Here is a 21,846-nt window from a genome sequence, read left to right on the forward strand (position 1 = left end):
CCATGAGATAGACCCTGGATGTAGTGAAAAGGTTCAATCTCCCAGCTGGCCTAAGATAGTTTGGGGATCCGGCAGAAAAATGTAATTTGTTTCCTAAGAGGGTCATTATTATTCATTATCTCAAAAGAAGATTTTTTTTTTGCTATATCAATATTGTATTTTATCACCATTACCCAGGAGCATGGAAATCAATTGTCATTGGAACAACCACTGCTGTTCTTCTGGCTATCATACTACTCTTTGTGTTCCTATTGATAAAGTAAGTAGATTTGTTTTACTAAAGCATTGCTTATTAAGTACAGTTTGACGACTGAGTTATGAAATAATTTGTTTTTAATTAATTCCCCTAACCAGTAAAAAGAGGCCCTGTAAGCAATTATCAGAGCCCGGAGAGAGAGCTGAGAACAGAGAACAGGTGAGTAAAGAGAGTTAAACAATTCAGTGAAAAATACAGTGAAATCCTGCTTTAGTTCCTCAGTTCAGTCCAGACTACTTCATCACTCAGTATCATAAAGTACAACATGAAAACTCATTCAATTTGTGAAGCAGTTCATGTCCTCATTGCCATTAGTCTCTCTTCAATCCTCTTCATCACTTGGTCATGATTATATTCCTGCTACATCCAGAACTTTGTATTTTGAACAGGGTATTTGTTCAATACCTTATATTTCTTTACCTGCCCTTTTGTTTCTTGTTAGTGAAACAGGAATATCTGTTTGATCTGTATCATTACTCAAGGTGATGCTGCTTAGGCATTTCCGGTTGTGGTTGCTTGTCAAGTTGCTGTTTATCATTCAAACTTAGTTCAATCGATTACAATGTGACACAACCAACCATGATTCTAGCAGAGTCACTGCTTAGTTTCCTGGTGATGAAATAACCCTGGTGAGAAAGGCACCACATGAAAGCATCTTTCATCAGACGGACGTAACCCTTTACATGCTTGTCCCTGCAATGTTACTGCTTTCATTCGCAACACAACCATACCGGCATTTTCCCTGAAATGTTACTAGGTCTTGAGGTGGGAAACTGTCAGTACAGATTTCCCTGAATATCGATCCCTGCTCCCATTCACGCATGACCCCATGCAAGAAATGTTCCTGAACATTTCAGGGATAGACTGAATGTGTGAAAGGGGCTTTAGCCTGTTGCCATCACAACAGGGACAATAATAATAATAATAATAATAACAATAATAATAATAATAATTTTATCTATAGAGCACTTTTCAAGCAATAAGCACAAAGGGCTTTCCAAAGGAGAGGAAATTCCAAACATAACAACATTAGTGAGAATTGCAAGAGGTAAAATAATGAAACACAAACATTTACACATATATGCCATATATCTACACAAATAAAAGATAAAAACTCTCAGTGAAGGAAGAAAACGATAAAAACGCTCAATAAGAAAAAAAAATCAAACAGCTCATGACCATAGAAATGTAGTCTATCAGCTGTTAGGAAAAGCCATTCTATAAAAATATGTTTTAAGACGAGATTTAAAGCAGTGGCAGAATCAGCTGATCTGATGCTTAGTGGGAGGCTGCTCCAGAGCCGAGGAGCCAGTACTGCAAAGACTTGATCGCCCTTTGTTTTTAACCTGGACTCTGGAATAGTCAGAAGACCCAGACTGGCAGACCTGAGGGAGCTCAGTTATATACTCCAGCGCCAGATCATTCAGAGCCTTGTATGTGATTAAGACCACTAAAATGGATTCTAAAAGAGACTGGAAGCCAGTGCAGTGAAGCCAAGATAGGCGTGATGTGAGAGAATCGCTTTGTTTTGGTCATTAATAGGGGTGTGCCTGAAAACAAAAACGTTATTTGGCAAAGCACAAATAGTGAGTTGTTTTTTTTACAAATATTTGTTTCATGCAAATATTTTAAAAATTATTTGTTTTTGGGAAGAAAAAAAAAAAAAACATGTCAAATACCAGTGCACAGGTCGGTTACATCGCTATCTCAGTCTCTCTCCTCTGCTCCGCTGTTATGTCTATCAGCAGGTCTCAACGAGGGGAGTCACATCCACCTGCTACATGATGCACATTTCCTAATTTGGACATCACCATATGATTGTGACACACACAAAGTGCTCCCAAGGGACTCTACATAACCTGTTGTTCCCCTTCTCCTTTCCACAAAGTTAGATTGTAAAAAATAGGCAGTAAATGAAAAGTGCAAAGCAATAATCGCCTCTGAAGTTCTTCTCTACATGTTACACGCTGTGCTGTCTCTGTGTTATGGGTGTATAAATAGGTAAAGGTCTGCAATGAGGCGATGAGTAAAGTTTTAGCCCAATCAGGAGACTTGTCTATGATCTGGGAGATTCTAGTTCAAAACCCAGTGTGGGGACCCCCTTCGTAAGATTGAAGTTTATTCATGAACACTTATTGTAACACTTTAATTTTCTAAAATTTAAAATATAATAAAAACAAGAACAGGATTTTTAAGCTTATTTCCACATTTATTTGAGTACAAATACAAATAATTTTGCTGCTTCAACTTCCATCTTATCAGAGGTAAATTGTAAGAAGTTTTGGGACAGCCAGCTTTTTATATCATGTAGACAGCTATGTAATGAGGCTAATTTACTAGTGTCAGAAAGTTTAAATGACAAGTACAGCTGTGTGTCATCCACATAGCTATGGAAGGAGATGCTGTGATGATGGATTATCTGTCCCAGGGGTAACATGTATAGGGTAAACAGAATCGGTCCCAAGATTGATCCTTGTGGTATTCCATGATTAGTCTGAACTGTTTGTGAGGTACATTCCCCAACAGAAACGAAAAATTTCCTGTTGGCTAAGTACGAGGAAAACCAGTCCAGAGCAGTTCCAGTAAAACTCGCCCACTGTTTTAATCTGTCTATAAGGATGGAATGGTCGACAGTATCAAAAGCTGCACTGAGGTCAAGCAGTAGTAATATAGAACATGCACCTGAGTCTGCAGCCATCGGTAAGTCATTTGTGACTCTGAGGAGGGCAGTTTCTGTGCTGTGTAGTTTGCGGAACCCAGATTGAAACTTCTCAAAAATATTGTTGTTACTTAGTGCCTGTAGTAGTTGGTCCAGCACTACTTTTTCAAGGAATTTTGAAATGAAGGTTAGTTTGGAAATTGGCTGGAAGTTTTTTAGGTCTGAGGGATCTAAACCTTGTCCCTTCAAGAGCAGTTGAACACAAGTGGTTTTAAAAATATCTGATACAACTCCAGAGGTAAGAGAGCTATGGATGACGGTCAGCAGTGCCTGGCTGTTTGACTCTATAGTTTCTTCAAGCAGTTTTGATGGGATAATATCAAGGGGACTTGATGAGGGTCTCATAAGTGACACAGTTTTCATAAGATCTTGCAGTGATATTTGTCTAAAATATTTGTCTAAACACATCCACGGAAGGGCAAGGGAGGTCGACTAAAGAGGTGGGGGGAGTGATATATGCCCTAATATGATCAATCTTATCTGTGACGAAGGTAAGAGTTTTGTCGTAGTCAGCTAGAGAAGAAGCGTCAGCAGTAGGTGGATGAGGGTTTACAAGCTGATTGATAGTTTAAATGGGATTCTGGGGTTGCGCTGGTTGGATGAGATTAGCTGTTAAAAATACTGGTCCCTGGCTTCCTTTACATTGCAACTGATAAGTGCTTCCTTTACCTTGACAAAATAAGTGGAGATGGAGATAAATGGATTGGTCAATAATGTTCTACCAAAGCTAGACATAACTACGCATGTAAAAGTAAATTTGTCTTTGCAGTGTCGACCCACTGAGAGGCAGCCAGAGGAGCAGGATGACATTCACTATGCCAGTGTCAAGTTCTCCAACAATCAGGCAGATCCTGTTTACTCCAACATCAGACCAGCTCGTCTCCAAAGACGTGAAGAGGAAGAAGAGGGTGTTGAGTATGCTGCTGTCAAATTTAACAGTGCCCCAAGGTGAGCAGCTCTTTACACAGGAACCTTTTTTTTTATTTTAACATTTTATTGCTGTTGAATTTGCTTGTTTTGTTTACATTCTTGCTATCACTATTAGTTTATACCATCTCCAGGATCATATTAATTTTTTTAATTCCTTCTCAGAACCAGAGGTCAGGAAACAGAGGAAGACCCAGCTGCATTATACAGCACAGTCAACAAAGCCCGATGAACACAACAGGAATCTCTAGTCTACCTTTTTTAAATTTTAAAGCAGGTAATCATTTGATTTTTAGCTATGCTACTGGCATAGTTCTGGAGATGGCAATGTCAGTCGGTTGGTTGGTTTGTTGGTCCTATTGGAACAGCAACTTATGGTCCCCACAGGATGAATCCTACTAACTTTGGTGATCCCCTGACATCAACTCTAGTGCCACCAGCAAGTTGACATATTTGGTTTTAGTCACATGTCTTGACAACTGTTGGATGGATTGCCATATCATTTGTTATAAATATCAATGGATTCCCAGCGTATGGATGAATCCTAATGACCTATGAGAAACTTGTGTGTAATACACTTTAAGATAAGTCATGGTTGTTGCAATGAAAACAATGCAAACCATGATGGAGTTTAGTATCAAATTCAGTCCCTACTCCTGAACACTTATAATTGAACAAATTAACTGAGAGCAGCCTTGCATGTTGACTTCATCCTGATTCTGTTTCTAAATGGGTCCAACAGCAGCGTCTACAGCTGTAAGATTCTTGTGTCAATTAAAGAACTGATTCTCTAAACTGAGAAAATTGAAATGGAAAGCAAATTTGACTGTGACCTTTTGTTAATATGAGTGAACAGTTGTCGTTTCAACTTAATACCTTTATTGTATTGAGCTTTCTATCTCTACTAGAGTTAACTTATCTCACTTAGTTTCTAATATCTTTGCATGAATGTAAAGAGAATTATCTGTCACATAATTGTTTAGGCACCACGGAGAGAAGCCTGACAGAACAATTTCTTACATACTGAATTGTTGCCACATTTTTAAAAAAAGAAGACAGGAAAAAAGGTTTGGAACCATCAGGCCACAAAACTAGTCTCTCATTCTCTCCTTTATATAGATTACAGTACAAAGTTTGTATATAGTTTGTAAATCAGCAACAAAGTTATTCTCTTAGGTATTTACTGGCATTGAGTCAATCATGCATATCAATAATGTGAAGAGGAAGTCTGGTGTATTTTAAGATTCTGATCTCTGTCTTCTGGTCTCCTGACCACAAATGAAAGTTACAGTTCAAGACAACTTCCCTCTAAGCCTTGTAAGTAGATTTGCTTGATGTAACTATTCGTCTGTACATTATTTACCTGCTGATGTGTTGATGTTTTTTGTTTTGTTTTGTTTTGTTTTTTGCTTGTTTTTTTTCTTTGTTTCTGAAGCCAAAAAGAAAAATTATAAGAACAGAGTTAAACTGATTTGTTGTCTTCCTTCTGTCTGTGCCTAAGAGAAACCCGAACTGGGATTAAGAATATAACTAAATAACGATAACTCAAGTCCTTGGGGCCCGTATTTATCAAACAGAATCAAAAACAAAGGAATTACACTTAAAAATTATCTAAAGAGTCAACCAATGTTTTTTTTGTTGAGTGTGGGCAATAAGACACATTTCCCAATTGACTTATTCCTACTTACAACAAAGTGTAAAAGTCTCTTAAGAGCAACTCCCAAGTAATCCCAGGATTGATTAAATGAAGCAACAGCCAATCAGAGATATGGATTGACCATTGGGTTATATTTGGAGACTTGCTGTCCATGTCAAAATTGAAAAACAATCAACTGTCCAGTCAGAGCTTGGATGAAGCTTATTATTGATGAGCTGATGGCAACCATGACAGACAGTCTTTCTAAAAAAAGGAAAAAACCTCCTTTCCACCTCTTCAAAACTAACGGCACCCTTATTCAGTTATAGGTGCAATATACGACATTCAGCCCAATTTAGAACATTAATATAACAGCAGTGAGTCCCTCCCTGTCTTCCCTGCATCTGTTTTCAACAACCTTTCACAAATGTTATCATATTACAGCTAAACAGTACAGTAAAATATGTTTCTGAAAACATTTGCAGTAACAGAATCCATAGTTGATCAGCACTGCCTAGTTTGACAGTTTGAACTGAGTTTCGTGAGCTATCAGTTCAGGGGCCACTTTCTGAACTGATAGCGTGCACATTTGTTTTGGTCTGAGATGTTGGTGCTATAGTGCAACATCTAGTGTGGCTGATTGTCATATATTGCACCTTTAACAAAAGAAAAAAGCTTATGTCAAATAGAATTTTCCTTTTGACATATGTTTTAATTTAATTATGACAATAAATGCATACATTGAGAGGAAATGTATAACATTGTGTGTATTGTATTTCACTTTATTTTTATTTATTTTTTTATTTTAGATATTTATAAGATGGTAGGCTTTAACAGAGCCGGTACTGCTCCGAGGTGAGCAGCTCTTCACACAGGAACATAGTAGCAAGAGTTTTATTTCAGTTTTTCCTTTATTACATTTGACTGTCATATCTTCATTATGGCTGTTTGTATAATTTAATACAATATCTTCAAAATCACCTGATCCATTTTTCTTAATTTCCATCTCAGAACCAGAGGAAACTGGGGAAGATCTAGCTGCACTGTACAACACAGTCAACAGAACCTCATGAACACATCAGCAAACTCATGTTTTGTTTTTTGGGAGTTTTTTTTTTTTTCAGTTTGAAAACAATGACAAGAACTCCTTCACACTGTCTCGCTTACTGCTGGAATATTTATTAAATCACTTTGTTTCAGCCCAACCTTCATCAGGCATATATACCTTTACTTCAGCAGTAAAATAATAAGCTAAACTGTCCATTTAAATTGGTCTAAAATATATAACTGTCTCTATGATGCATTCTCAGAGAGGTTCACACTGAAATCTTATTTTAAATTTCAATGATTACCTGTGTAGCCCCAGTGTAAACCTAAGTTTTTAGTTCCTAAAAATGTGGTTGAAAATAATTTAGTAAGTCAATTAAACTGAAAGATATATAGTTTAATAAAGAAAGAAGAAAGTGGTTACCACGAGATTAAGATAATTTAGTCATAAAAAATGTAGGATGTAAAGTAGTAAAAAACAAACACTTCACAACAATGTTGAAGTGGGGGTAAGCAAAATAAAAAAATAAAAAATAAAAAAACACAGATTGTCCCTTTAGTTTCAGCTATTTTGTTTGATCGGTTACTGTAGGTATCGATCGATTCTGTCTCTGCACTGTCCAGTATTATGTCAAGTGTGTCCAACAATCATCAGGACTTAATATTCAAAATAATTACAATACACTCAAGAGTAATAAAACAAGGTACTGAGGTCACATTCATTTGGGTTCTTGTCACATAGGCATTCCGGGTAACAAATGGGTGGACAAACTAGCCAAACAAACAAAGGAAACATAGACATCCATATTAAACTTTAAAACATCAATAAAGACTGGCAACAGCAGTGTGGTCAGGAAATAAGGGGGAGATCAAATTTACATTTGATTCAAAATAGAGTGTGTGGTGTGAGAAATGGAGGAAACAGAAAATAGGAGGTAATAAAAGCTAAATTAAGAATAGGACACAACAATCTATAAAGCACACTTAATATAGAGAAGCATCCAACTGGTCTTTGTGAACATTGTTAATTACCAGAAACTGTGGAACAGTGATCATCAGCTGCAATAAATATATATCAGAGAGAAAGGACATGATGGAGGAAATGACAAGATTCGGGCTAACAGGAGCAGGATTAAGAACATACTGGAGTGTGGTGTTAGTGGACAAGGTAAAAGATGCTTGATCAGATACCTCAGGAGAACAGGACTGATGGAAAAAGTGACAATCTGGAGACTGTAGGAGTGAACTAACTAAAAGATGGCAGTAATGCAACACTATGTGATGCCAGTTGCCGTTAAACCTCAGAGAAGAAGAAGTAGGTATCAGTCAGTGCCACCTGTGGTAACTGGCTGTAGGTAAAGAAGAGAATGGAGGGCAGGGTTAGATGAAAAAACAACAGTCTGCTATAATGAAATAGTGGAAAAGTGATGAGAAATAGGGATTCTGCCAAACAAATCTGAGAGGATTTAAGTTTTGTGTTATTGAATTTTGTGACATATATTGATATAACCAATTAAGTGTTAAGTATTTTCTCAGGTAATTAATTGATTTGCTAATTTTGGTAAAGGTAATTATGTTAATATTATTTTGAAAGATACTATTTTTTATTTTAAAGGGGTAATCTGCATTATTTATGTTTTTGTATAATTTCACCTAAAAGGGTAAATATTATTAATACATTCAAAAAGCAATCGGTCCTTCTAAATTGTTGTCAGTTATTTAAAATACAGCATGGTTAAACTGAACAGACCTACTGCCACGTTTGACAGTTTCTTTGTCTATTAGTAGGGTATTATAAGTTTCACCTAAAGCAGGTAAACCTTTTAAATGAACTGAGCTAAAGATGCAAGTAGTGAAAGTGATCCTGGAGACTTCAAAAATCTTCAGTGTTAAAACCTGCTAACTTAAGTTTGTAGTATTTGTGCTACTGGAGTCACCGGAGTCATTTAGTGGAGCTGTGGATACTTGCCAGTGTAATATTTATTAACGTTGGGTTAGAGGAGATATACTAAAGATTATTATAACTTTCAGCTTTGGACATATCTCAGGAGTAGTGTATCAGTTAGTTAACAAGTGGTAAGATTGTAATGTTTAAGATATTTAAAAAAACACACTGGAGTATTAGAGAGCTTTTACTGATATACTTGTAATTTCCTATTGCTGCCACTAGATGGTAGTAGAGAGTTATATTTCATTGATAACAGACCATTTCCACTGTTCTTTCTGTATTTACAGTATGTCTTCCAGTTTCATTATTACAACCAGTTTTATTGTCAGTCAAGTATTTGTTGTCAGTATTCTAACATTCATCTTGTGAATAATTTCTACTGCCTTACAGTAACATTACAATTGTCTGTTTTTCTGCTTTCTTTATACATATTATTACAGCTTGTTTTTGTTCTATATCACACTTTCAATACCATGTAATTACATTTGTCTTTGTTCTTTGTTGTTTTGTCTTGAAAAGTGTGACTTCTTACATATCATACTGATGCAATACATCTCTTGGAACTCATGGTGGTGTATTCAGTGTATTAACATGCACTACAAGTGTGAGGAGATGCATCAGACTAAATGTCACACATTCGTCACGTGTCATGTTTTTTCTTTAGACACTGAACTGTGCTCACACATAAAAAGAGTAAAATAATAAAAATATCTCATTATTTCTCTTCTCTCTTTAAATTACTAACAGGCCAGAACACTGGTCTCTTATTCTCTGTAACATAGATTACATCAAGTCTTTGGACAACAGTAAAATATGGTTTTAACATATATGTTTACTGTCTTATTTCTCCTCATGCATATTCATAATACTAAGAAAGAGGAAGGAAATCAAGTCATTTAACATCCTGATATCTGACTTCTGCTCACAGATCACAGAGGACGAGCACCTTAACAGACAACGTCCTTCTCTGTTGTAAGTAGAATAGTTTACTGATATGATTATTACATGTTTTGTACATTATTTGATGTATTTTATTGTCTGTGAAGCCTCACAGAGAGATGAGAGGAGCAGCTATGCGTTTAACAGCAGCAGCGAGTGGATTTGTTGTCTTCCTTGTCTCTGTGTCAGGTACTGTATATCTACATTTACATTGTAGGACATTTAGCATATTTATTCAGAGCAGCATGAAGTGATTTTAAGAAAGTAAATATAAAATATCCCAGATCAGCACTTTTCTAGGTTTGATGTATGTGTGATGCAGTATGATGAATAACTTTTAAACTCTACAACACCAAACATTCACTTCTGTTTATTTCTGTGTAAAATATAGCTGTTGAATGAAGACAAAGAAATAATGACAGTATTCACTGCTGAACACTTTGATAATATTATATTAAGATGTTCAGCTGTGTCTGTGTCATGGGTGGTGGGGGTGGGGCCCGGCTAGTAAGGTTTGTCCAACCTCCCTCCATGGATTGTAATCATATTTTATACATGCATATGCATATATACATAGTTCTATGATGGTACAGCAATGCACTGAGAATTTCATCTTGTCATGATGTTTAAAATCTGTTTGGTAATTTCTGCACTCTGTACTGTAGTGCTGGACAACTGTTTTAGCTGTCTAGGTATAACAGTTGCTCCTTCCTGTTCAAACTTGTCACACATCTTATTTTAGCTGCTTTCAAAAGTTTCCCACACTTCATGTTCTGCGTTTCTTTATGGTTTTCATACTTAATTGAGCAGCAACTTTACCAAAGAACTAACAGAGAGGAAATTAACCAAGACAAGCACAGACTCTCTAATGATTCATTTACTTCTTCTTTTCCTGTTCAGTAAAACTGCATTAATGTTCACAGGTTCAATACATTCTTGTTCCTTCACTGAACCTTCAGACTGTACGATGTTCTGTCTCAGTGCACAGAGAGATTAACTGTAAACAGCATCTAAAACTGTTTCTTTATACTGTAAATTCAAAGTTAAACTTAGAAAACACTTAGGGCCAAAACCACAAAGAATGGATTGCGCCCGTTAATAGAGCTCTGAATTGCGAAGCATTTGCACCCGCAATCTGCCCCGTTTTAAGATCTTATTCGGAGCAAAAATGTTCATAAATTTCTGCAGCTGAGTGCAGTTTTCCCTTGTTTTGCATCTGATTGAAAAATTGCGTCCATAATGAAAACTGCCCAGAGCACAAAAGACTCAAATTGCGTGTCTTTAAATAACAGAGATGTGCACACACACTACACGATCACACAATCACAAACCAACTTTCATGTATTTTGTTTCTTTTACTTCTCTAGTGTTTCGCATCTATGACATCATCTACAGAAATTTCCATCAAAATAGGCTGTGGCTATTAATGTGACTCAGGCAGGTCTGAAACGTGTTAGATTAATGTCTAAATCTTGCAATAATGTTGTTCAGGTGTTACTGAATGTATCCGGGATTTCGCAGAAACATCAGTAGGCTACTGATGTTCGGTCTGTTGCCCACAGCTGGCTGTGTGTCACAGCTGGCAGCAGCATCACACAGCAGTGGTCAGGACTTGACAGTAATTAATGTTCTGCGTTCTGCTACACATCTGCACAGATCAGTTGTTACACACAGTTTCCAGGTTTATACGGAGGAATTGTTTGTAATAAAGCAGCCCTTATGGGTGAATCCTGAGCTCCATCAGAGCTGTCAGGACATTTTTATTTGTATTAGTTGAAAGTTCGAGATAAGCCTGAAACCCCCATATCCACTTGAAATCAACACATCATTACTTCTTAAGTTTCATCTACTGGCATCTTGCTCATTTTGCATGTTAATAATGTAAAGAGGAAGGAAGTTTATTTTTTAACAGCTTGACTTCTGTCTTCTGCCTGCAGACCACAGAGAGACGTGATCTTGTGAAGACAACGTCATTCTACATTGAAGTCTTGTCTTTTTTCTTCTTGGGATTATTATTTACCTGCAGACATGTTTTATTATCTCTAAAGTCAGAGAGATGAGACATGCATATGCATATATACATAGCTCTATGATGGTACACCAATGCACTGAGAATTTCATCTTGTCATGATGTTTTAAATATGTTTGGTAATTTCTGCACTCTGCACTGTAGAGCTGGACAACTGTTTTAGCTGTTAAAAAAGTTGCTCCTCTCTGTTAAAACTTATTGTCATCCATTTTATTTTAGCTGCTTTCAAAAGTTTCCCACACTTCATGTTCTGCATTTCTTTGTGGTTTTCACACCTACCTCAGCAGCAACTTTACCAAAGAACTAACAGAGAGGAAATTAACCAAGACAACCACAGACTCTCTAATGAGTCATTTACTTCTTCTTTTCCTGTTCATTAAAACTGCATTAATGTTCACAGGTTCAATACATTCTTGTTCCTTCACTGAACCTTCAGACTGTACGATGTTCTGTCTCAGTGCACAGAGAGATTAACTGTAAACAGCATCTAAAACTGTTTCTTTATACTGTAAATTCAAAGTTAAACTTAGAAAACACTTAGGGCCAAATCCACAAAGAACGGATTTCGCCCGTTAATAGAGCTCTGAATTGCGAAGCATTTGCACCCGCAATCTGCCCCGTTTTAAGATCTTATTCGGAGCAAAAATGTTCATAAATTTCTGCAGCTGAGTGCAGTTTTCCCTTGTTTTGCATCTGATTGAAAAATTGCATCCATAATGAAAACTGCCCAGAGCACAAAAGACTCAAATTGCGTGCCTTTAAATAACAGAGATGCGCACACACACTACACGATCACACAATCACAAACCAACTTTCATGTATTTTGCTTATTTTACTTCTCTAGTGTTTCGCATCTATGACATCATCTACAGAAATTTCCATCAAAATAGGCTGCAGCTATTAATGTGACTCAGGCAGGTCTGAAACGTGTTAGATTAATGTCTAAACCTTGCAATAATGTTGTTCAGGTGTTACTGAATGTATCCGGGATTTCGCAGAAACATCAGTAGGCTACTGATGTTCGGTTTGTTGCCCACAGCTGGCTGTGTGTCACAGCTGGCTGTGTGTCACACAGCAGTGGTCAGGACCTGACAGTAATTAATGTTCTGCATTCTGCTACACATCTGCACAGATCAGTTGTTACACACAGTTTCCAGGTTTATACGGAGGAATTGTTTGTAATAAAGCAGCCCTTATGGGTGAATCCTGAGCTACCTACCTGCAGACATGTTTTATTATCTCTGAAGTCAGAGAGATGAGAGGAGCAGCTATGAGTTTAACAGCAACAGCGAGTGGATTTGTTGTCTTCCTTCTCTCTGTGTCAGGTACTGTATGTCTACATTTACATTGTAGGGACACTGTAACTTATTCAGAGCACCCTGAAATGAGTTTCAGAGAGGAAGAAATCATTCATTCTCAGATCACCATGTTTATATTTGGCCCATAAAGTGATACATAGTCTATCCTTAAAACTCTGCAGCCATGAGGCATAGGATTGGTTTTATAATGGTTGGGACATTTCTGTTGGTTGACCAATATGCACATTTATGTTCAATTGCTCACATTTGTGTACACACAAATGTTTTGTTTTTGTTTTTAATAAAAAAAATGCATTTACTTATATAACTTGCCCAAAACAGGACTTGAATCATGTGGATTGTTTTTAGATTTAAAATGACACTTCACTTATTTTTAAATAAATGTCATACGAGTGTGAGGTTCTTTTAAAAATACCAGCTTGAATTTCCACTGTTAAAAAATACAACGCACGCACAGTGACAGTTCAGGAATTTTATTCACAAGTTATTAAAACAGGTTATTTTAAAAGAAGCTTGTGGTAACCAAGAGTATTTAAAATGGAATAAAATAAGTCCTTAAAACGTCTGTTCCAATGGTGAGGGGCAATAAATAGGTAGGGGAAGGGGGATACTCAAGTTCTCTGTGACACGAGGGGGAAAGGATATGAAGCCGCTGTAGGAGGAGGAAAATAAATATCCTCAATCAAGTGACATATGACTACCACTAGCACATACACGCCCTCAGAGTAGCCTGTTTCACATTCCTTTACTTATCATAATAGTGCGCGTTGAACCAAGTCTCCGTCATCGGTGCCTGGCTCGTCCCGCTGTGGTCTGTCTGCTTCCTTGTCCCAGCTGTACCTTTCACCCGGTGTATCCACGCTGTTTCAACGAGTAGCCTCCGTCCTCGGGTTCCCACGACCAACTGCAACCTATTTTCTGTGGAGCGAACCCTCTCACGTCCGTCGCTCCCCGTGTCTCCAAGTTTCTCCCCTTCCCTTCCTTGTCCACCTGCCTTTCACCTCTCACACTCAGCCAAAAATCAAGGAACTCAGTCCAGTCCGCCAATCCTGAGTGAAGGGTCCATCACTTGATCAATCAGAGTACAATTCACTCAGTCCAAGTCAAAACACAATATCAGAAAATATAAAACCATATAAAAAAAAGCATGCAGGGCAACTCACTAAAACCAGATGCATATAATAAAAATAAGACATGCAAAATATAAGATCAAGTATGACTACAATTATGTCTCACTTTCACATAAATTCAAGACTTAAATTAATATTTGACACTTACATATGATATAGAGTCACTTCACTTCATGCAACTCTGTTTTAACCAAACTGTCTGCTGTGTCTTGTCTCTCTTTTACTGTATAGATTTACCTTCAAAACACTACTGAGAGAGAAACAGCAATGATCAAACATTAATCTGTCTTTAAACCATCTCAAAAACATTCACTTGTTTTTATTTTCTAACCAGCTCATGAACTTACAGACTTTATGACACCAGAGTTCACCTCAGAACCTGCTGCTTCATCGTCTTGTCTCTAGCTTGCAAATCCAAATCTACACCAACTGTATGAGAAATTCACTTTTGTTTCTTTAAAACTGATGTTAAGCAAACTAAATATTTGTATACTTGTTTCCTAGTTTCCTTTCCAGGTTTGCAATCTGAAACACAATAATAAGTGAAAATAAGTCTTTCCCCTGATGTTGTTTTGAATCTGATTGTGGTTTCTGATGTGCTCTGTGTTACAGTGGTACAGGGTCAGAATGGCTGGGGAGTGACTTACACCTCTACTCAGATCTGTGCCTTAAAAGGATCAGCAGTGGACATACACTGCACCTACAGATACCCATCCAGAATAAATGGCCATGATAATGAAGTTGAGAAAACATTCTGGTTTACAAAAGAGAGTAATGATGTGTATGTGGATCTGGCAACAGACCCGGAGTATTCAGGTCGTGTTCAGTATCACTGTGATAAGAACGACTGCACTCTGACAATCACAGACCTGAGAGAGAGCGACTCAGCTCAGTACAAGTTCAGGTTCATAACAAACGACCCAGGAGGGAAATATTTTGGTTCACCTGGAGTCACTTTGACTGTCACAGGTAACATTTTCATATGAAGATTTAATAATTTAATTCCAAACGGTGAACACAAGTTTATGTGTATGTGTGCTTGTATGTGTGAATGTTGACAGTTATGTTTCAAATCAAGTCTGCTTTTCTTTTTTTTTTTCTTTATTCACATATGCAGATCTCCAGGTGCAGGTGAGCAGTTTAACTATCAACCAGGATTATCCCCGGGCAGAGCTGAAGTGTCACAGCAGCTGTCATCTGCCTGATGGTTCTTCCTACATCTGGAACAAGAATGGACAGGACATTAGGAGACGAACATCTAATTCTTATTCAAGCAGCTTTGATTCTACGGACAGCTTTTCCTGTGCTGTGAAAGGACATGAGAAGTCCCCCTCTCCTTCACTGTGTGAGTTTACTTCACAGTCTTTTACACCATCTGGTGGAGTGTTTTAGCTAATGTACCATAACTGAATGTGTCTTAAATATGGGTGATATCACTTCCCTCTCTGTACTGGTCCCATTAAGCCCTTGAGATACTGCTGTAGGTATCCCGACATCAATACAACCTTTAAAGCACCACTGACATGCATATTGTATAATGTCTGACAGCTATAGGCTACATAGATAAAAACACATACAGGAACAGTCATGCACACATAATGCTTAATGTTGGAGATATCAAGCCTCAAGCTTTTTCAGCATTAGCGTGTTCTGTTGCACCTGTCACCACATCAAACAGTGTTGTCACAGTGTACTGACACACCGTGGAGTGCACTTCTGCATCAGAGGTTAAACCACTGGAGGGCAGTAGAGACAAGGCTTCAGCTGGTGTTAAGTTGCTCTTTGATGGGGAAAGAAATGCACTGTGAAATGTAAGTTGTTTAGTTCTATAGTTTATTCAAGTGCATTCTTAATTGAAAGGAGTAATGCTGAATACTACATTTCCCAGAAAGCTATGAGAACACTTGAAACCCAACAGTATACATGGCTCCACATCTCAGGATTATACATTTCCTTTATCAAATTGTATCTAAATTAGCCATCAGTATGTATGGATCCACACCTGAATTTAAATGAGAAACTTCAACATTGCATTATTAATTGCATTTTGTGGTACTCAAGTGTAAAACACTCTTTATGTTTGTCCTTGTGTTGGTGCCATAAGCTTCATAAATTAGTCTCATGTCCTTCTCTGAGGAGGACAGAAGGAGGCCCATGCAGTATCACAGCAGGTTTACATACTAAAGTACCTTCATGACAGATTAAAGTCTGTTCTCTGATGTTGTTATGAGTCTGGTTGTGGATTCTGTTGTGTTCTGTGTTACAGCGGGTCACTGGGGAGTGACGTACTCTTCTACTCAGATCTGTGCCTTCAAAGGATCAACAGTGAAGATAAGCTGCACCTACAGATACCCATCCAGAATAAGGGGCACTTCTACTGTAGTTAAGGAAACATTCTGGTTTACAAAAGAGAGTAATAAAGAACCTGTGGATCTGACAACAGACTCAGAGTATTCAGGTCGTGTTCAGTATCACTATGATAAGAACTACTGCACTCTGACAATCAGGGACCTGAGACAGAGCGACTCAGCTGAGTACAAGTTCAGGTTCATAACAAACGACCCAAGAGGGAAATATACTGGTTCACCTGGAGTCACTTTAACTGTCACAGGTAACATTTTCATTTGAAATGGAGCAAAACATTAGTTCAGGCAGAGCACAGAGCTTTACCAGCTGCTTGGCTACCAGCTGACTAATAATGATCATCATATTGATAGAAGTGGACAGTGCTTCCATTATAACCTGACACTTCTTACTATTACTCTGTTTACAAATCTAATGTTCATCTATGTGATTATTAAGGTTAGTTAGTAGAATCTTCATTACTGCTTGGATTCTCTGAGAGCTCCCTCAAAGAGCAGGTTCTTTTCCATCAAATCTAACTTTATAACCATTTGCTATAAATTGTTGATTCCTTGACGTTGTGATCAGTTAGTTTCAGATGTTTCAGATCATTTAGGAAATGTTACTGTGCACATGTGGATATTTGCTTGTATGTACTATATGTTGACAGTTAATTCTGAAATGACATTTCTGTTTGTTGTTCACAGATCCAGACTTCCAAGTGCATGTTAAGAAATCTTCCCCCAACCAGCATCCCACCTGGACAGAGCTGACATGTCACAGCAATTGTCAGCTGCCTGTTGATCCTTCCTACATCTGGTACAAGAATGGCCAACTAATGAAGGGAAAAGATATATATTTTCATCTGCACTCTATTAATCCTGAGGACGAGTATTCTTGTGCTCTATCAGGATATGAGTCTTCCCCCTCTCCTTCAGTGTGTGAGTTTTCTCTACAATGTTCCACTAACACATCAAATGACAACTTTGACCCGAATAGTCTACAAGTCAGACCCAGTTTTACTTCTTACACTTTTTCATTTATACTTTGTACTTTTATCAACTTAACTATTTTACTTGGACCAAAATGTGATGTCAATTGTTTCTTTGTTTTTTTCCTTTTTGTTTGGTGTTTTTTAAATAACCTGCTGGCTTGTGCTACGGTGTGTAAGTGTACTCAAGTGCAGAGACACCATACTAAGCAACATAATGTCGTCAGAATATTTGTAGAGACAGCAGGATTTATAGAACAAGACAAAAAAGATGTGTAACAGTGAGGCAAGTAGAGCTATATGAAACTACAGGGCCAATAAAACAGCAAGCAGAATCTGAACATACACAATCCAAAAGAGAAAAAACAAGTGTAGAAAAGGACAACTGATTAACAATTAGTGATAAGCAATCTGCAATCTGCAGTCTAAAACTGCTTGCATGAAAGACAGTGAGCACCTGAGACAGGTCAGTGGCAATAATCAAACATTAAAAAGAAAATTGAAAACCTATTCTCTTATACTTTCTTTTATTTATTCCTGCCTCCATCATTGTCTTTAGAGTATAAATTATCAGTAAATGAAACAGACTTTGTTTTATGACAATATTCACATTGTAAAGTTAATATGTGTTCATATCATATCATCTTACAGATCCTCCAAAGCTTCCCTCTGTGTCAGTGAGTCCCTCTGGTGATATCATGGAGGACACTTCAGTGACTCTGAACTGTAGCAGTGATGCTAACCCAGCTGCTAAATACACCTGGTACAAGAAGAATGTAAATCCAGACCTTCAACCTCTCAGTAAAGAACCACAGCTTGTCTTCAGCTCCATCCAGTCTTCTGACTCTGGAGAGTATTACTGTACAGCTGAGAACCAGCTGGGGAAGAGGACATCTGAATACATCTTTATTGATGTGAAATGTGAGTGAAACAGCTTATTTAAAAAGTAAAATACTGCTTACACTGGTAAACATCTTTGCACTTTTTTTAACCAAAAAGCATTTTGCAGATCATGTGTGTTTTCCTCAGGTTCCATCTGCTGTAAAAGTAAAATTCAAATTTAACAGTTCTGTTTCCTTCAGTTCAAACTTTCAGACATTTCACTTATTTATAAGGACAACGCACATTAATCAATGTTTCTGTGTTAGCCAGCTGGCTAATTTTCAACTTCAGTGGTTCTGAAACCAATGAAGTGATGGTTGAAAATAAGAGACAGAAGGCAAGAAGATGCCACAAAGACAATTGCAACAAAATAAGCACTCACAAGACAGTTCACAAGCCGTGCAGAGCAACATGAGACAGCAAAACATTAATACAATATCTACTATTCATCCATTCACCAGACCACCTTCAAGTTTACAGATGCTGCCACATGCATGATGCTGTTTTTAAAATCATGTGCCACTGTAGTAATGCACCTTAAAATAATCTGTGTTAATATGTATTTTATAGATGCTCCAAAGGCCTCTTCTGTGTCAGTGAGTCCCTCTGGTGAGATAGTGGAGGGCAGTTCAGTGACTCTGACTTGTAGCAGTGATGCTAACCCAGCAGCTAATTATACCTGGTACAAGGAGAACCAAACACTGCTTCAAAAACCAGTGGGAAGTTATAATTTAACCTCCATCACCTCCAAAGACAGCGGGAGCTACTACTGCAAGTCTAAGAATCAATATGGACAGAACTCTATGTCTTTATTCATTGATGTCCAGTGTAAGTACAAAACAAATCAAATCTCTGACACACAAAGTGGGGTATAACTGTATGTTATGATTTATCTGCTGTCTGAGTTTAGTCTGGTAGAAACATCATGTTCTAAGGTAGAAAGACTGAAAGGCAGATTCTAGCATGGCCGCTTCTTCTTTGGTCCCCCCTTGCTGGTTTTTGTACAGATAAAAATGAACCTGAAAAGAAATGCTAATTTGTTTGGTCTCTATACATATTGCCCCCCAGATGCTCCAAAGCCTCCCTCTGTGTTAGTGAGTTTCTCTGGTGAGATAGTGGAGGACAGTTCAGTGAATCTGACCTGTAGCAGTGATGCTAACCCAGCAGCTAATTATACCTGGTACAAGGAGAATGAAGACTCACCAAAAGCATCAGGACAGATCTTCACCATCACTGATGTCAGACCTGAACACAGTGGAAATTATTACTGTGTAGCCCAAAACAAAAGAGGACGTCATAACTCCACCTCATATCTGACTGTTGTAGCAGGTACATTTTTTCAGTTCATTCACACATGTACACATCATCGGTCATAATCCACCATATGATGAAATGCAGTTTGGGGGATTTTGTGGTGGCAATTTAATGAAGCCCTTTTCAAGTTAAACCACCTTAAATTCTTCAGTTTCAGGTGAGAAGAAGCAGCTGGTGATTCTATGTGCATATTAGAGGGAGTGAATGGTAGTCTGCACCAAAGATTTCTGCAATGACTGGTTTTAGTTTATACAGGCACAGTGGTGCTATGTGCAAAACTGCTTCAGTTACTTATTGGGTAAATAACAAACTGTAAGAGCTCTGCTTGAGCTGGATGTAGCGCCACCACAAATATAGAGCCGTTTGTATTCAATAGTGGCTGAGAGAACCATGAACTCATGGAGAATCTTGATATTGAACTACTGCATGTTTTCATTTAGAGGAAATGTGCCATACTACCAGTTGTAGCACATCTACCTGGCAGAAGGCCATGAGATAGACCCTGGAGGTCCCACAGAACAATGTAATTTGTCTCCTAGGAGGGCCATCATTAATATTATTATTTTTATTAATGATAATGGCCTTTTTTATATCATTATCATTATTATTATTATTTTTGTTATATCAGTGTTGTATTTTATCACCATTACCCAGGAGCATGGAAATCAATTATCATTGGAACAACCACTGCTGTTTTTCTGGTTATAATACTACTCTTTGTCTTCCTATTAATAAAGTAAGTAGATTTGTTTTACTAAAGTAATGCTTATTAAGTACAGTTTGACAACTGAATGATGAAATAATTTGTTTTCTTAATTAATTCCCCTAACCAGTAAAAAGAGGCCCTGTAAGCAATTATCAGAACCCGGAGAGAGAGCTGAGAACAGAGAACAGGTGAGTAAAGAGAATTAAACAATTCAGTGAAAAATCCAGTGAAACCCTGCTTTGGTTCCTCAGTTCAGTTCACACTGCTTAATCACTCAGTATCATAAATACAACATGAAAACTCAGTCAAGTTGTGAAGCAGTTCATGTCCTCATCGCCATTAGTCACTCTTCAATCCTCTTCATTACTTGGTCATGATTATATTCCTGCTACATCCAGAACTTTGTATTTTGAACAGGGTATTTGTTCAATACCTTATATTTCTTTACTTGCACTTTTGTCTCTTGTTGGTGAAACAGGAATATCTGTTTGATCTGTATCATTACTTGAGGTGCTGTTGCTTAGGCCTTTCCGATCATGGTTGCTTGTCAAGTTGCTGATTATCATTCAAATTTAGTTCAATCCATTGCAATGTGACATGACCAACCATGTTTCTGGTAGAGTCACAGCTTAGTTTCCTGTGATGAACTTTGCTGAGAAAGGCACCACATGAAAGCATCTTTCATCAGACGGATGTAACCCTTTACGTGCCTGTCCCTGCAATGTCACTGTTTTCTGGGCTGACTGAATCTATAGCTTCTGTAATCAGTTTTGTTGGGATAATATCAAGGTGACTTGATGAGGGTCTCATAAGTGACACAGTTTTCATAAGATCTTGCAGGGATATTGGTGTAAAATAATCAAACGTATCCACGGAGGGGCAAAGGAGGTCAATTAAAGAGGTGGGGGGAGTGATATTTGCCCCACTATGATCAATCTTATCTATGAAGAAGGTAAGAATTTTGTCACAGTCAGCTGGAGAGGACGGTATTAAACAGGTATTCTAGGGTTGTCCTGGTTGGTTGAGATTAGATGTGAAAAATACTGGTCCCTGGCTTCCTTTACCTTGCAATTGATAAGTGCTTTCTTTACCTTGACAAAAAATTAGTGGAGAAAAATGGATAAGCCAATAAATCAAGGCATATAACTGATGTTCTACCAAAGCTAGACATTACTATGTCTGTAAAAGTAAATTTGTCTTTGCAGTGTGGACCCAGTCAGAGGCAGCCAGAGGAGCAGGATGACATTCACTATGCCAGTGTCAAGTTCTCCAACAATCAGGCAGATCCTGTTTACTTCAACATCAGACCAGCTCGACTCCAAAGACGTGAAGAGGAAGAAGAGGGTGTTGAGTATGCTGCTGTCAAATTTAACAGTGCCCCAAGGTGAGCAGCTCTTTACACAGGAACCTTTTTTTTATTTTAACATTTTATTGCTGTCGAATTTGCTTGTTTTGTTTACATTCTTGCTATCACTATTAGTTTATACCATCTCCAGGATCATATTAATTTTTTTTAAATTCCTTCTCAGAACCAGAGGTCAGGAAACAGAGGAAGACCCAGCTGCATTGTACAGTACAGTCAACAAAGCCCGATGAACACAACAGGAATCTCTAGTCTACCTTTTTTAAATTTTAAAGCAGGTAATTATTTGATTTTTAT

General features: G+C 37.7%; 2 long non-coding RNA genes across 2 annotated transcripts; both read left to right on the plus strand.

The window, feature by feature from the left end:
- The first annotated feature begins 366 nt into the window (after positions 1-366).
- LOC121913155 lies at positions 367-4,345 on the plus strand. Its single transcript, XR_006100221.1, has 3 exons — positions 367-415; positions 3,745-3,923; positions 4,068-4,345. It is a non-coding gene; the product is annotated as an uncharacterized LOC121913155 (long non-coding RNA).
- Positions 4,346-20,139: 15,794 nt separating this feature from the next.
- LOC121906339 lies at positions 20,140-21,817 on the plus strand. Its single transcript, XR_006098598.1, has 4 exons — positions 20,140-20,216; positions 20,314-20,374; positions 21,392-21,570; positions 21,716-21,817. It is a non-coding gene; the product is annotated as an uncharacterized LOC121906339 (long non-coding RNA).
- Positions 21,818-21,846: the final 29 nt, after the last annotated feature.

This window comes from Thunnus maccoyii, chromosome 2 (genome assembly GCF_910596095.1).
Source record: "Thunnus maccoyii chromosome 2, fThuMac1.1, whole genome shotgun sequence".
NCBI classification, from domain to species: domain Eukaryota; kingdom Metazoa; phylum Chordata; class Actinopteri; order Scombriformes; family Scombridae; genus Thunnus; species Thunnus maccoyii.